The sequence below is a fragment of the Oryx dammah genome, unplaced genomic scaffold (assembly GCF_014754425.2).
Source record: "Oryx dammah isolate SB20612 unplaced genomic scaffold, SCBI_Odam_1.1 HiC_scaffold_10, whole genome shotgun sequence".
Classification (NCBI taxonomy): Eukaryota; Metazoa; Chordata; class Mammalia; order Artiodactyla; family Bovidae; genus Oryx; species Oryx dammah.
Window position 1 is genome coordinate 31,098,024 of NW_024070194.1, and position 13,601 is coordinate 31,111,624.

The window sequence follows — 13,601 nt, forward strand, 5'->3', positions numbered from 1 at the left end:
ATCCTCTGCCCTACTGTCAGTCATTGTTTTTAAAATCCAAATTGATATTGTCAACCTCCGTATGTTAAAGCCTTTGGTGGTTCCTCAGTGAGTTTAGTGCAAAGTCAGAACTTTTTGTTACATCCTAACAGGCACCTTTGTGATCTATACATTGCTCCTTCTAGCCTCATCTCCTGTATTTCCTCCATATATCCTCACAGACCCCACTCTTTCATGCTTACCATTTTCACATTCATTCAGCAAATGTTTATTGAGGTCCTGCATGATACCTTTCCTGCTTTGCCATTCCTGGAACAAGATAGACCTTTTTAAGTTTCAGAGTCCTCTTTGCTCTAAAGACTATTTCTTGTTTCTGACCCTTCTCTTGGCTAACTACTTTTTATCTTCCCAAGTTTATCTCAAGCATTACCTCCTCTGAAAATTCTTTCTCTGGTCTACAGTTTTACTATCTCATCTTAGTGTTAATTGATCAACATTATGCCACAAGATAATTCAGGGTTTGAACAAATAGCTTATTTATCCCTCAACACTTGACGACAGTCTATATCTAGTCCATATCTAACCTGTGTATTCCCATTATGGTGAAGTACAAAGCATATGAACTTTGGAGTTTTAAAAGCCTTGAATTTGAATCCTAGTAGGTAGGTACTTAATGGATATGTGGCCTTAAACAAATTTCTTGACCTCTTTGATCATTATTCATTTGTAAAATGGAAAAACAATACCTAACTCAAAATGTGGTTGTGGGGAATAATTAGGTTAAAGTATACAGAATGCCTGTGCAAGTGCCTAGCACATAGCAGACAACCAAGAATTATAGTTGTAAAAATAGTTTTTGTTCTTAATAATAAATAATATAATGTTGATTGAGTAACAGCTAGCTGAAGGAACTGAACACTCTATCTGGGTGCCTTTTTTTCAAAGTGAACCTGAACAGCTCTAGAAGAAGGCTCAGACAGAGCTTAACACTCCTAGCTGCCACTTCTTTGTTTCTTTCACACCTGGAAGTATCCTTCAACAGTCTGTAAACTTTTTGAATTCTACTTCTACAACTGTCAACTATGTGACCATCTCTCAATTTCTGTATCTTCAAAATGGGAGTAGGAATATCTCTCTTGTAGAGTTGCTATGAGATTTAACTGAGGTAAAAGGCCAGATATTCAGATAAATTGTACCAGACACTTGATCACAATTTATCAATGTATTGAATACTGAATGGTTAACTTTGTATAGGTGGCCTTTTATTAGAAGTTATCATAGCCAGTCTAAACTCTAGAGAATGTGCATATTGGCCAAGCTCTCCTTTGCTACTGGGAATTTCATAATACTGATTCCTTGTAATATTTTTTCTTTAGCATATATATGTGCAGTGTTGTGCTTCCTAACAAGAGCACCAAGAAAAACGCATTTCAGAGTACCCCCGTCATTTCCATTCCTCATCCATTACAAGTCATAGGTGGTCTTATTCTTTATCAGGATTGGGGTTGGTTGCATATATCAGAATATAGTTTCTTTCTTTCTTGTATATATGAAATCTGAAAGTAAGCAGGGCTGGTATGACAGTTCAACAGTGTCATCAGAGAATTCAGTCTCTTTCTAGCTCTCTAATTCTGTTATCCTGAAAGTCACTTCAGAGTTCATAATGGCTGCTGGGTCTGTAATCATCACATCTGAATTCTAGATTACAAGGAAAAGGACAGGAATAAAAAAAAAAAAGACTCCCTCCCTTCCTCTTAAACCACCTTCCTAGAGATCTCGTAATAAACTTTTTCCCGCATGATATACTTAAGTTTATACCTCCTTGGCCAGAATTTAGCGCTTGTCCACTCCTAACTGAAGAATGGATGTGTTCTCCTAGCATCCAGTTTTCTTTCTTCCTCTCCTTTTCTTAAGAGAGGATAGCATGTCTCTCTGGACTTCTGGGTCCACTGATGGTGAGTGTACTTCTGGGCAAGGAATGTTCCTGTTTGGCCAGAAGCTCACAAAATCTTTCTCTATAAGATATTCAACATACCTGTGATGGTTCCTTCATCTCGAGTACAGTACGTATATTTCAAATAATATACCCCTGAAATGTTTGTAAGCATATATAATTGATTGCTTATGAATTTCTGTGATTCAAGAGAGACTCCTTCACTCTAAGAACATTTAGGAAATATTCCTAGACTCTCAGTTATCAGAAAAACAATAGCTGTAATTTTTTAGAACTTAGTTTGTTGTTTGTCATAAGGCTTTTAAGTATTTGCTGTGGGCATCTTGGTTTTCCTTTGTTATTTGAATGTTAAACTTTCCTGGTTTATCTCCCTAATGTGCAGTAGAAACAGATTTTTTTAAGTAAGAAATGTTTTTGTAATTAAAAAAAAAATGGTTGTGTATTAGCCCTTTGTCTGGGTGTTGTAGGGTAGGCAAAAGGATGCAGTGTATATGCCATTGTGTCAAATAAAATAGGGAATTGCCCAGAATTTCATGACTCATCTCCTGAAGCCTCCCTGCTTATTTGTGCTATATTCACATAACGAAAAGCTTATTATTCACAAGTGTGTTTGAAAAATGAAAAATGTGTAAGTTTGAGTTTCTTCCCATTTGGCTCTCCTAGAGTATATAATTCTGTCTTTATTCAATCCTCTGTTGCCGAATCAAAAATAATGTGTAAGATAGAGGAGGAAACCATATACAGTTATCTCCTACCTAACAAAAATAGAAAGACTGGTTAAAATAATCATATATTAACACATATATGTGGAATCTAGAAATATGGTATTGATGAACGTATTGGCAGGGAAGGAATGGAGATGCAGCTATAGAGAACAGGCTTGTGGACACATTGGGGAAGGAGACAGTGGAACGAATATAGGAAGTATCATTGGCATATATACACTGCCACGTGTAAAGTGGATAGCTGGTGAGAAGTTGCTATATAACACAGCGAGCCCAGCCTGATGCTCTGTGTTGACCTAGAGGAATGGGATGAGGGAGGGGAGGGAGGTGACACAGGTACAGTTACGACTGATTTGCATTGTGGTACAACAGAAATGAACACAACATTGTAAAGCAGTTCTCCTCCAATTAAAAAATAAATTGAAAAATAGATAATTGTGATACACCCCTATGATGACCTACTACGCAGCCATTGCAAAGAAAGGTAACTAGAAAGTATTGCTGTGGAAGATATCCAGGATTTATTATTTTGTAAAAAAATGCAAGCTGTAGACAATATGTCTACTATCCTATTTATGTATTTTTTATGTGTGGGTATCTATTTCTAAAGGATATGAAGGAAAGTATTTAGTGATCACTTTTAGAAAATGGGACAGGCAGGAGATGAATGATACTTTCAGAGTTTTCTTTATATCCCTCTGTTCTTTTTGATATCTTTGTTTTGTTTTGGGTTGCACCACACAGCTTATGGGATCTTAGTTCCCTGACTAGAGATTGAACCCAAGACAATGACAATGAAAGCCCCGAGTCCTAACCACTGGACTGCCAGGAAATCCCCAGGTTATATGTCTTGTAATGAGCATGCTTTATTGATTTATTTTAATAGTTCAGTGTCCCTCCTATATAAGGAAAGTAATCTTTTAATTTGTTGTTGTTCAGTCATTAAGTCATGTCCAACTCTCAGTGACCCCATGGACTGCACCTGTCCTTCACTTTCTCTTAGAGTTTGCTCAAACTCATGTCCATTGAGTCAGTGATGCTGTCCAACCATCTCATCCTCTTTTGCCCCCTCTTCCTCCTGCCCTCAATCTTTGCCAGCAACAGGTTGTTTTCCAGTGAGTTAGCTCTCCACATCAGGTGGCCAAGGTACTGGAGCTTCAGCTTCAGCATCAGTCCTTCCAGTGTATATTCAGGGTTGATTTCCTTTAGGATTGACTAGTTTGATCTTCTTGCAGTCCAAGGGATTCTCAATGAAGTAGTCAGTGAAGCAGAAGTAGGTGTTTTTCTGGAATTCTAGTTTTTTTATAGTCCAGCAGATGTTGGCAATTTAATCTCTGGTTCCTCTACCTTTTCTAAATCCAGCTTGTACATCTGGAAGTTCTCAGTTCATGTACTGCTGAAGTCTAGCTTGAATGATTTTGAGGATTACCTTGCTGGCATGTAAAATGAGCATAACTGTGTGGTGGTTTGAACATTCTTTGCTATTGCCCTTCTTTGGGATTGGAATGAAAACTCACGTTTTCCAGCCCTGTGGCCATTGCCAAGTCTTCCAAATTTGCTGGCATATTGAGTGCAGCACTTTAACAGCATCATCTTGTAGGATTTTCAGTAGCTTAACTGGAGTTCCATCACCTCCACAAGCTTTGTTTGTAGTAATGCTTCCTAAGGTCCACTTGACTTCACACTCCAGGATGCCTGGCTCTAGGTGAGTGACCACACTGTCATAGTTATCCAGGTCATTAAAATCTTTTTTGTACAGTTCTTCTGTGTATTCTTGCCACCTCTTCTTAATCTCTTCTTCTTTTAGGTTCTTGCTGTGTGGAGTCATATATTACTCTTTTCTGTAAGGATTTTTTCACTCAGCATGATGGTTTTTAATTTATTTTTTTATTGAGGGATAATTGCTTTACAGAATTTTGTTGTTTTCTGTCAAACCTCAACATGAATCAGCCATAGGTGTACATATATGCCCTCCCTTTTGAACCTCCCTCTCCACCCCACCCCACCCCTCTCGGTTGATACAGCGCCCCTGTTTGAGTTTCCTGAGTGGTTTTTAGATTCATTCATGTTTTTGTGTGTATCTGGAGTTCTTTCCTTTCAATCACTGAGTAATATTCCATTGTGAGGGGAAAAAAAATCCATTTCTGTTTATATATTCTGCTATTGGTGGTTATTTGGGTTATTTTCAGCTTTTTGTTACAAACATTATTGTACTTATTTTTTGGATGTATACTCTTATTTCTCTTATATAAATATATAGAAGTGGAATTACTGGATCACAAAGTTAGATGTCTATAAGTCAGACAAAAAGTATCACAGGTAACTCATCTAAAATCATTCTGTGACAAGGCAGAACCATTTCTGCTATGAAAGTTTGTGCACATGCTTCCTGGCATTGTGCAGACTTCAGCTGAACAGGGCTGGTTGCCTTCTGACATTTGATAATACACATTTACCTCAGATTCAAACTATTTAACTGTTCATCCTTGTCAGGACTAGGCCTTCATCATAGAACCAACTTTTAAAACCTCAATTCATAGAGAGGTATGGGGAAGAGATGAATTTGGGGAAGTATGGGATGTTAGTAAATAAGATGTGACAGAGAGGTTGAGGGACTTAACAGCAGAGAGGTGTTGTGTGTGTGACACATACCCAGAGAGAAGGGTGGAGGAGAGAGGAAGAGAAAGGGAAATGGACGAAGGAAAAAGAAATACAAGTGGGCTTTTCCTGTTGTGAATTTTAATTGAGTTTTTTTGCAAATGTTATTTTTAAGATGGTTCAAAATTTTAAAAGTCTTGTGTGCTGAAATAAAATGATCTCCAAAGAACCTCCTCATACTGTTTAACAGCTGCATAGTATTCCATTTTATAAATATGCAGTAATTTATTTAAACATATCCTCCTTTCAGGTTATTGTCAGTCTTTTTCTGTCACAAGCTGTATCATTTTGAATAACATTTAAAAGATCACTTTAAAAGTATGGGTATATCTGTAAAGTTCCCAAATAGAATTGTGTGAAAGAGCTTATGCATTCATAATTCTGGTAAGTATTTATAGTTTGTATGAGAGTATTTGTTTACACAAGCCCTTGCCAACACAGTGGTTTGGTTTGTTTTGTTTTGTTAATTTATTTATTTTTGGCTGTGCCAGGTCCCCACTCTCTAGCTGTGGAGTGCGGGCTTCTCATTGTGGTGTCTTGTTGCAGAGCACGGGCGCTAGAGCATGGGGCTCTAGACTTCAGTTGAGACACTCAGTCGTATCCGACTGTTGGCGACCCCATGGACTGCGACACACCAGGCCTCGCCATCCATTACCAACTTCTGGAGCTTGCCCAAACTCATGGCCATCAAGTCGGTGATAAGACCGAACCGTCTCATCCTCTCTTGTCCCCTTCTCCTGCCTTCAATCTTTCCCAGCACCGGGGTCATTTCCAGTGAGTCAGTTCTTCACATCAGGTGGCCAAAGTATTGGAGCTTCAGCTTCAGGATCAGTCCTTCCAATGAATATTCAAGGTTGATTTCTGTTAGGTTTGACTGGCTTGATCTCCTTGCAGTCTAAGGGACTCTCTCAAGAGTCTTCTCTGGCACCACAGTTCAAAAACATCAGTTCTTCGGCAGTCAGCTTTCTTTATAGTCCAGCTCTCACGTCCATACATGACTACTGGAAAAACCATAGCTTTGACTAAATGGACCTTTGTCAGCAATGTCTCTGCTTTTTAATATGCTATCTATGTTTTTCATAGGTCTTCTTCCAAGGAGGAAGCATCGTTTAATTTCATGGCTGCAGTAACTGTCTGCAGTGATTTTGGAGTCAAGGAAAATAAAGTCTGTCATGGTTTCCATTGTTTCCCCATCTATTTGCCATGAAGTGATGTGACTAGATGCCATGATCTTAGTTTTCTGAATGTTGAATTTTAAGCCAGCTTTTTCACTCTCCTCTTTCACTTTCATCAAGAGGCTCTTTAATTCTTCGCTTTCTGCCGTAAGGGTGATGTCATCAACATATCTGAGGTTATTGATATTTCTCCCTGCAGTCTTGATTCCAGCTTGTGCTTTATCCTGCCCAGCGTTTTGCTTAATGTTCTCTGCGTATGAGTTAAATAAACAGGGTGACACTATCCAGCCTTGACATACTCCTTTCCCATTTTGGAACCAGTCTGTTGTTCCATGTCCGGTTCTAACTGTTGCTTCTTCCCCTGTGTACAGATTTCTCAGGAGGCAGGTAAGCTGGTTTGGTATTCCCATCTCTTTAAGAATTTTCCACAGTTTGTTGTGACCCACACAGTCAAAGGCTTTGCTGTAGTCAAAAAAGCAGTAGTAGATGTTTTTCTGGAACTCTCTTGCCTTTTCTGTGATCCAACAGATGCTGGCAATTTGGCCTCTGGTTCCTGTGCCTTTTCTAAATCCAGTTTGAACATCTAGAATCTCTTGGTTCTGTTGAAGCCTTGCTTGGAGAGTTTTGAGCGTTACTCTTCAGTGAGTGCAGTTGTGCCGTAGTCTGAACATTCTTTGGCATTGCCTTTCTTTGGGATTGAAATGAAAACTGACCTTTTCCAGTCCTGTGGCATTGCTGCGTTTTCCAAATTTGCTGGCACATTGAGTGCAGCACTTTCACAGCACCATCTTTTAGGATTTGAAATAGCTCAGCTGGAATTCCATCACTTTCACTAGCTTTGTTCATAGTGTTGCTTCCTAAGGCCCACTTGACTTTGTATCCCTGGATGTCTGGCTCTAGGTGAGTGATCACACTATCATGTTTATCTGGGTCATGAAGATCTTTTTTGTATAATTTGTGTGTGTGTTCTTGCCACCTCTTCTTAATATCTTATGCTTCTGTTAGGTCCATACCGTTTCTGTCCTTTATAGTGCCCATCTTTGCCTAAAATGTTCCCTTGATATCTCTGATTTTCTTGAAGAGATGTCTAGTCTCTTCCCATTCTATGTTTCCTCTATTTCTTTGCATTAATTCCTGAGGAAGCTTTCTTATCTCTCCTTGCTGTTCTGTGGAACTCTGCATTCAGATGGATATCTCTTTCCTTTTCTCTTTTGCCTTTCACTTCGCTTCTTTTCTCAGCTATTTGTAAGAAATTCTTAATTGTGTTTAAATGTTGTTATGAAAGGGAGGTGTTAAAGCTAGAAGATGGTGTTAGAAGATATACAGGACAAGGCTCCTAAGGAACTGAGATTCTTAGGAGGAAATGCAGAGAAGGAAGAAATTAGTAAATAAGGTGACTGGTAGGTAAGGGTGTCCCAGTCTAGTGGTTTCTGTTTTCTTTGAAGTTGAAGGCAAGGCCAACAGCCAAGGATGTAAGAGGATATGTTGAAGAGGAGAGGAGCGTCTTTGAAATCACTGCAGTGGAGAATTGGAGAGAGCTAAGTAGGGAAATAGTAATGCTCAAAATTCTCCAAGCCAGGCTTCAGCAATACGTGAACCGTGAACTTCCTGATGTTCAAGCTGGTTTTAGAAAAGGCAGAGGAACCAGAGATCAAATTGCCAACATCTGCTGGATCATGGAAAAAGCAAGAGAGTTCCAGAAAAACATCTATTTCTGCTTTATTGACTATGCCAAAGCCTTTGACTGTGTGGATCACAAGAAACTGGAAAATTCTGAGAGAGATGGGAATTCCAGACCACCTGACCTGCCTCTTGAGAAATCTGTATGCAGGTAAGGAAGCAACAGTTAGAACTGGACATGGAACAACGGACTGGTTCCAAATAGGAAAAGGAGTACATCAAGGCTGTATATTGTCCCCCTGCTTATTTAACTTATATGCAGAGTACATCATGAGAAACGCTGGACTGGAAGAAACGCAAGCTGGAATCAAGATTGCTGGGAGAAATATCAATCACCTCAGATATGCAGATGATACCACCCTTATGGCAGAAAGTGAAGAGGAGCTAAAAAGCCTCTTGATGAAAGTGAAAGAGGAGAGCGAAAAAGTTGGCTTAAAGCTCAACACAGAAAACGAAGATCATGGCATCCGGTCCCATCACTTCATGGGAAATAGATGGGGAAACAGTGGAAACAGTGTCAGACTTGGGCTCCAGAATCACTGCAGGTGGTGATTGCAGCCGTGAAATTAAAAGACGCTTACTCCTTGGCAGGAAAGTTATGGCCAACCTAGATAGTATATTCAAAAGCAGAGACATTACTTTGCCAACTAAGGTCCGTCTAGTCAAGGCTATGGTTTTTCTTGTGGTCATGTATGGATGTGAGATTTGGACTGTGAAGAAGGCTGAGCGCCGAAGAATTGATGCTTTTAAAGTGTGGTGTTGGAGAAGACTCTTGAGAGTCCCTTGGACTGCAAGGAGATCCAGCCAGTCCATTCTGAAGGAGATCAACCCTGGGATTTCTTTGGAAGGAATGATGCTAAAGCTGAAACTCCAGTACTTTGGCCACCTCATGCGAAGAGTTGACTCATTGGAAAAGACTCTGATGCTGGGAGGGATTGGGGGCAGGAGGAGAAGGGGACGACCGAGGATGAGATGGCTGGATGGCATCACTGACTCGACGGACATGAGTCTGAGTGAACTCTGGGAGTTGGTGATGGACAGGGAGGCCTGGCGTGCTGCAATTCATGGGGTCGCAAAGAGTCGGACATGACTGAACTACTGAACTGAAGTAGGGAAATATAGAAAGATTGCAGAAAGTGTTCAGAGTTCCACTGAGGCAAATCTCAACCTTATGGGTAGTTTGATTTTCTTAAGAAGCATTTGGCAGCCCAAGTTGGCTGACAGTTGGATTTGTTAAGGATTGGGGGTTCTTTTCCCATATAGGTATAATAGAAGAACAGTGTAGCAAAAACATTTAGGATGTTTGCAAGGCAGTGATTGAAGTGACACCAACTTTTCTTGGCTGAGTAGAGAAGGAAATAGAACAGAGATATTGGAATGAAAATTAGAGGATCAAGGGACTGAAAGCCTGAGTGAGGTCCCAGGCTTTAGTAGTAAGGGAGTATGGTTGGAGAGTGGGAAAGTAAGATTCAATAAGAGCATTTTTCCCAGTGCTGACGAAGTCTAAAGTATAGGCATTGTCACGACCGGTCTCAGTGGAGTGGAAGTTGTATAAGTGTTGTAGGATGGGGGACCCCTTCCAGATCTGGAAGGTGGGCTCTTGTCTAACACTCAGAAATGAGTTGTCTGAGTAGGTAAAGATGCTGACAGAGCAAGAGACTTCATTGGGAAGGGACACCCAGGCAGAGTCTGAGGGTAAGGGAACCCAGGAAAACTGCTCTGCCACATGGCTCAAAGTCACAGTCTCGGATTTTATGGTAATGGGGTTAATTTCCAAGTTGTCTAGCCAGTCATTCTAACTCAGGGTCCTTCCTGGTTGCACATGCATTCGTCAGCCAAGATGGATTCTAGCAAGGAGGATTCTGGGAGGTGGTAGGACACTTGGCTTCTCCTTTTGACCTTTCCTGAACTCTTCTGGTTGATTGTGGCTTATTAGTTCTGTATTCCTTACTGGAACCGCCTGTCATCAAATAACTAATGCAAATGGTTACTATAGTGCCTGGCCAGTGTGGCAATTTCAATCATTGTCTTTCCCTTAAGGTCGTTGGAGTTGAAATCAGAGAACTCAGAGATGTGTCTGGATGTGAATTGTGGCTGTCATCTTTGAGGATGTTGAAAAATCTTTAAGAGAATATCAGGACTTTGGGATAGGAAGAGAGCTGTGAGCCACACTGTATTGTCTTCAGTGAGTGCCAGGAAACCAGTAGGCAAAGAAAGCCCTCAGTAATGGGCTATTCAGTTTTTATCTGACTGGTTTTTAATATTTATTTTAATTTTTTTGGCTTCCCCAGGTCTTTTCTTTCACAGCATGTGAACTGTTAGTTGTAGCATGAGGAACCTAGTTCCCTGACCAGGGATCAAACCCAGGCCTCCTGCATTGAGAATGTGATGTCTTAGCCACTGGACAACCAGGAAGTCCTGATCTGACTTTTTTTTAAGCTTAAAAATGACAAGCTTGTTCCATTTTCTTAAATTCTTGAAATTCTCCAGACAAGAATATTGGAGTGGGTAGGCATTCCCTTCTCCAGGGGATCTTCCTGATCCAGAGATGAAACCTGGGTCACCTGCACTGGAGGTAGATTCTTTACCATCTGAGCCACGAGGGAAGCCCATAGCATACCAAGTAGCCACAATTATTGTTTGGACTAGCAGCGTGATACTCACTACCAGCTTTTCCCTGTTTGTCCACTTAATGACTAAGCTTTTTATCATTTTAATCTTGAATTTCAGATTATTTACTTATACTCAAGAATAGAACCTTAGAAATGGGTCAGAAAACAATGTGGGCACCTTTAAGATTCTTGTATAATCTTTCTGGAAAGGAGTTTGTTATTATAGGCTAATTGGTATTTCCATCATTATTTCAATTCTTTTCATTTGACTCTTCAAAGCATTGTATTTTCATGCCATTGGTCTTTCCTGCAACTAAAAATGTTCTCTCGTCATTATTTTCCTTTGATTAGTCAGCACTTTTTTGTGTATTTTCTTAGCTGTTTTTCTCTTTTGTACATTATGTTTAGGTTTTTCACATTTTCCAGAATTGCAATCTTAATGTATTCCATATTAATATGAGTTCTTATTTTAATTATTTGTTTTGTGACAGTTTTCCCAGTTCATTACCTTTTTTAAGAAATAGACTTTATTTTTTAGAGCAGTTTTATATTCACAACAAAATTGAGCAGAAAGTATAAAAAGTTCCCAAATTTTCCCTGTTCCCATACACACACAACCTCCCCCACTATTGACATCCTGCACCACAGTATACACTTACTATAGAGTTGATGAACCCACTTTGACATCATTATCACCGAGAGTCCATAGTTTACATTAGAGTTCACTTCTGATGTTATACGTTTTCTGTGTTTGGACAAATGTATAATTACATGTATCCACCATTGTATTACCATACAGAATAGTTCACTGCCCTTAAAATCCTCTGTACTTCACCTATTCATTCCTCTCTCCTCCCTAACCTAGCAACCACTGCCTCCAGAGCCTTGCCTTTTCAAGAATTATAATATAGTCAGAATCGTTCAGACTGTAGCCTTTTCATATTGGTTTCTTTTACTTAATAATATGCATTTTTCTCCATGTTTCTTCATGACTTTCTGGCTCATTTCTTGTTCAGTGCTAAATAATATTCCGTGTTCTAGATGTACTACAGTTTGTTTATTCATTCATCTACTGAAGAACAACTTGCTTGCTTCCAAGTTTTGGCAGTTATGAATAAAGCACATTTCTATATAGGTGTAAGTTTTCAATTCTTCTTGGGTAAATACCAAGGAGCACAATTGGATCATATAATAAGATTAAGTTTAGTTGTGCAAGAAACCAGCAAACTGCCTTCCAAAGTGTCATTCCCACAGTGAAAGAGAGTTTCTGTTGCTCCACAAAAGCACTGGGATTTGGTGTTGTTAGTGTTTGGTATTCTGATAGGTGTGTAGTGATGTCTCATTGTTTTACTTTGCAATTCCCTAATAACATATGCTGTTAAACATCTTTTCATTTGCTTGTTTGCCATTTGTGAGGTTCAGGCTATTGACCATTTTTTTTATCAGCTTGATAATTTTTTTATTGTTGAGGTTTTATTGTTTATTTTGGATAACAGTCCTTTGGCTAATGTGTCTTTTGCAAGTATTTTCTCACAGTCTGTGGCTTGTCTTAACATTCTCTTGATTTTGTCTTTTACAGAGCAGAATTTTTTAGTTTTGATGAAGTGCAGTTGATTATTTTTTGATGGCTCTGTCTTTGGTTGTATCTTAAAAGTTATTGCCATACCCAAGATCATCTAGATTTTTCTCCTGTGTTATCTTCCAGGAGTCTTTTGCACTTGCATCTTGGTCTGTGATTCATTTTGAGTTAATTTTTGTGAAGAGTATAAGATCTGTGTCTAGTTTTTTGTTTTTGTTTTTCTTGGTATGTGTATGCCGAGTTATTCCAGCACCATTTGTTCAAAAGACTGTCTTTGCTCCATTGTATTGTCTTTGCTCCTTTGTCAAAGATCAGTTGACTATATTTGTGTGGGTCTTTATGTAGGTTCTCTTGTGTTCCATTGGTCTGTTTGTCTGTACCACACTGCCACTCTTTGCTGTATCTTTCTTTGCTTTTTTGTATTACTATTTGCTTTTAAATTAATAGTAATTCTCTGACTTTACTCTGCTTCTTCAGTATTGAGTTGGCTGTTCTCCATCTTTTGCATCTGCATATAAACTTTAGAACTAGTTGTTGCTATCCACAAAATAGGTTGGTAGTATTTTGATTGAGATTGCATTGAATCTGTAAACTGAGTTGAGAAGAACTGATGTCTTGACAGTATGGAATCTTCCTATCCATTAACATTGTTTGATTGATTTCTTTCATAATTTTTTTTATTGCCAGATATTCCATTTTTCCTTTGTGATTTCTTTTTTTAATTAATTTATTTTTCTATTGAAAGATAATTGCTTTACACCTTTGTGATTTCTTACATTGCCTTTATGTCTAGAAAATCCTTCCTCATTATGAACATACTCATTTATTTCCTCTTAAAATGTGTCTGTAAACATTTAATTCTTCAGCCCATCTGGATTTTATTTTGATGTATGTAATGAAGTGATGGTCTAGTCTGCTTCCTCCAAATACATTGTTATTTTTCACAAAACCATTTCCTATTGATTTATCTAGACTATACATGAATACATACACAGTAATCAGCCTTCCAATCTGTTTCCTAACCCTTATGGAGGAAATTGTGTGCTCTCCCCATTTTGGGTAACAGTCAGGTAGGAAGAGTGGGGAACTGGTCAAATCACGTATGGTTATACCTTGGGAAGGCCATTGGCTGAACCCAGTTCCCTGCTAAGCATGATTATTATTAAAGGCAATCTCCTGGGGTGTGTATAAACCACCTACATCTCTCCACCCTCCCTCAGAGATTTTCATGTTCCCCTC

The 13,601-nt window shown here is 39.0% G+C and overlaps 1 protein-coding gene across 10 annotated transcripts in view; it reads left to right on the forward strand.

Moving 5' to 3' along the window:
• The window catches only part of PTPRA (protein tyrosine phosphatase receptor type A), a 163,193-nt gene that overhangs the window by 84,123 nt on the left and 65,469 nt on the right, over positions 1–13,601 (forward strand). The gene's annotated exons all lie outside the window — the stretch shown is intronic.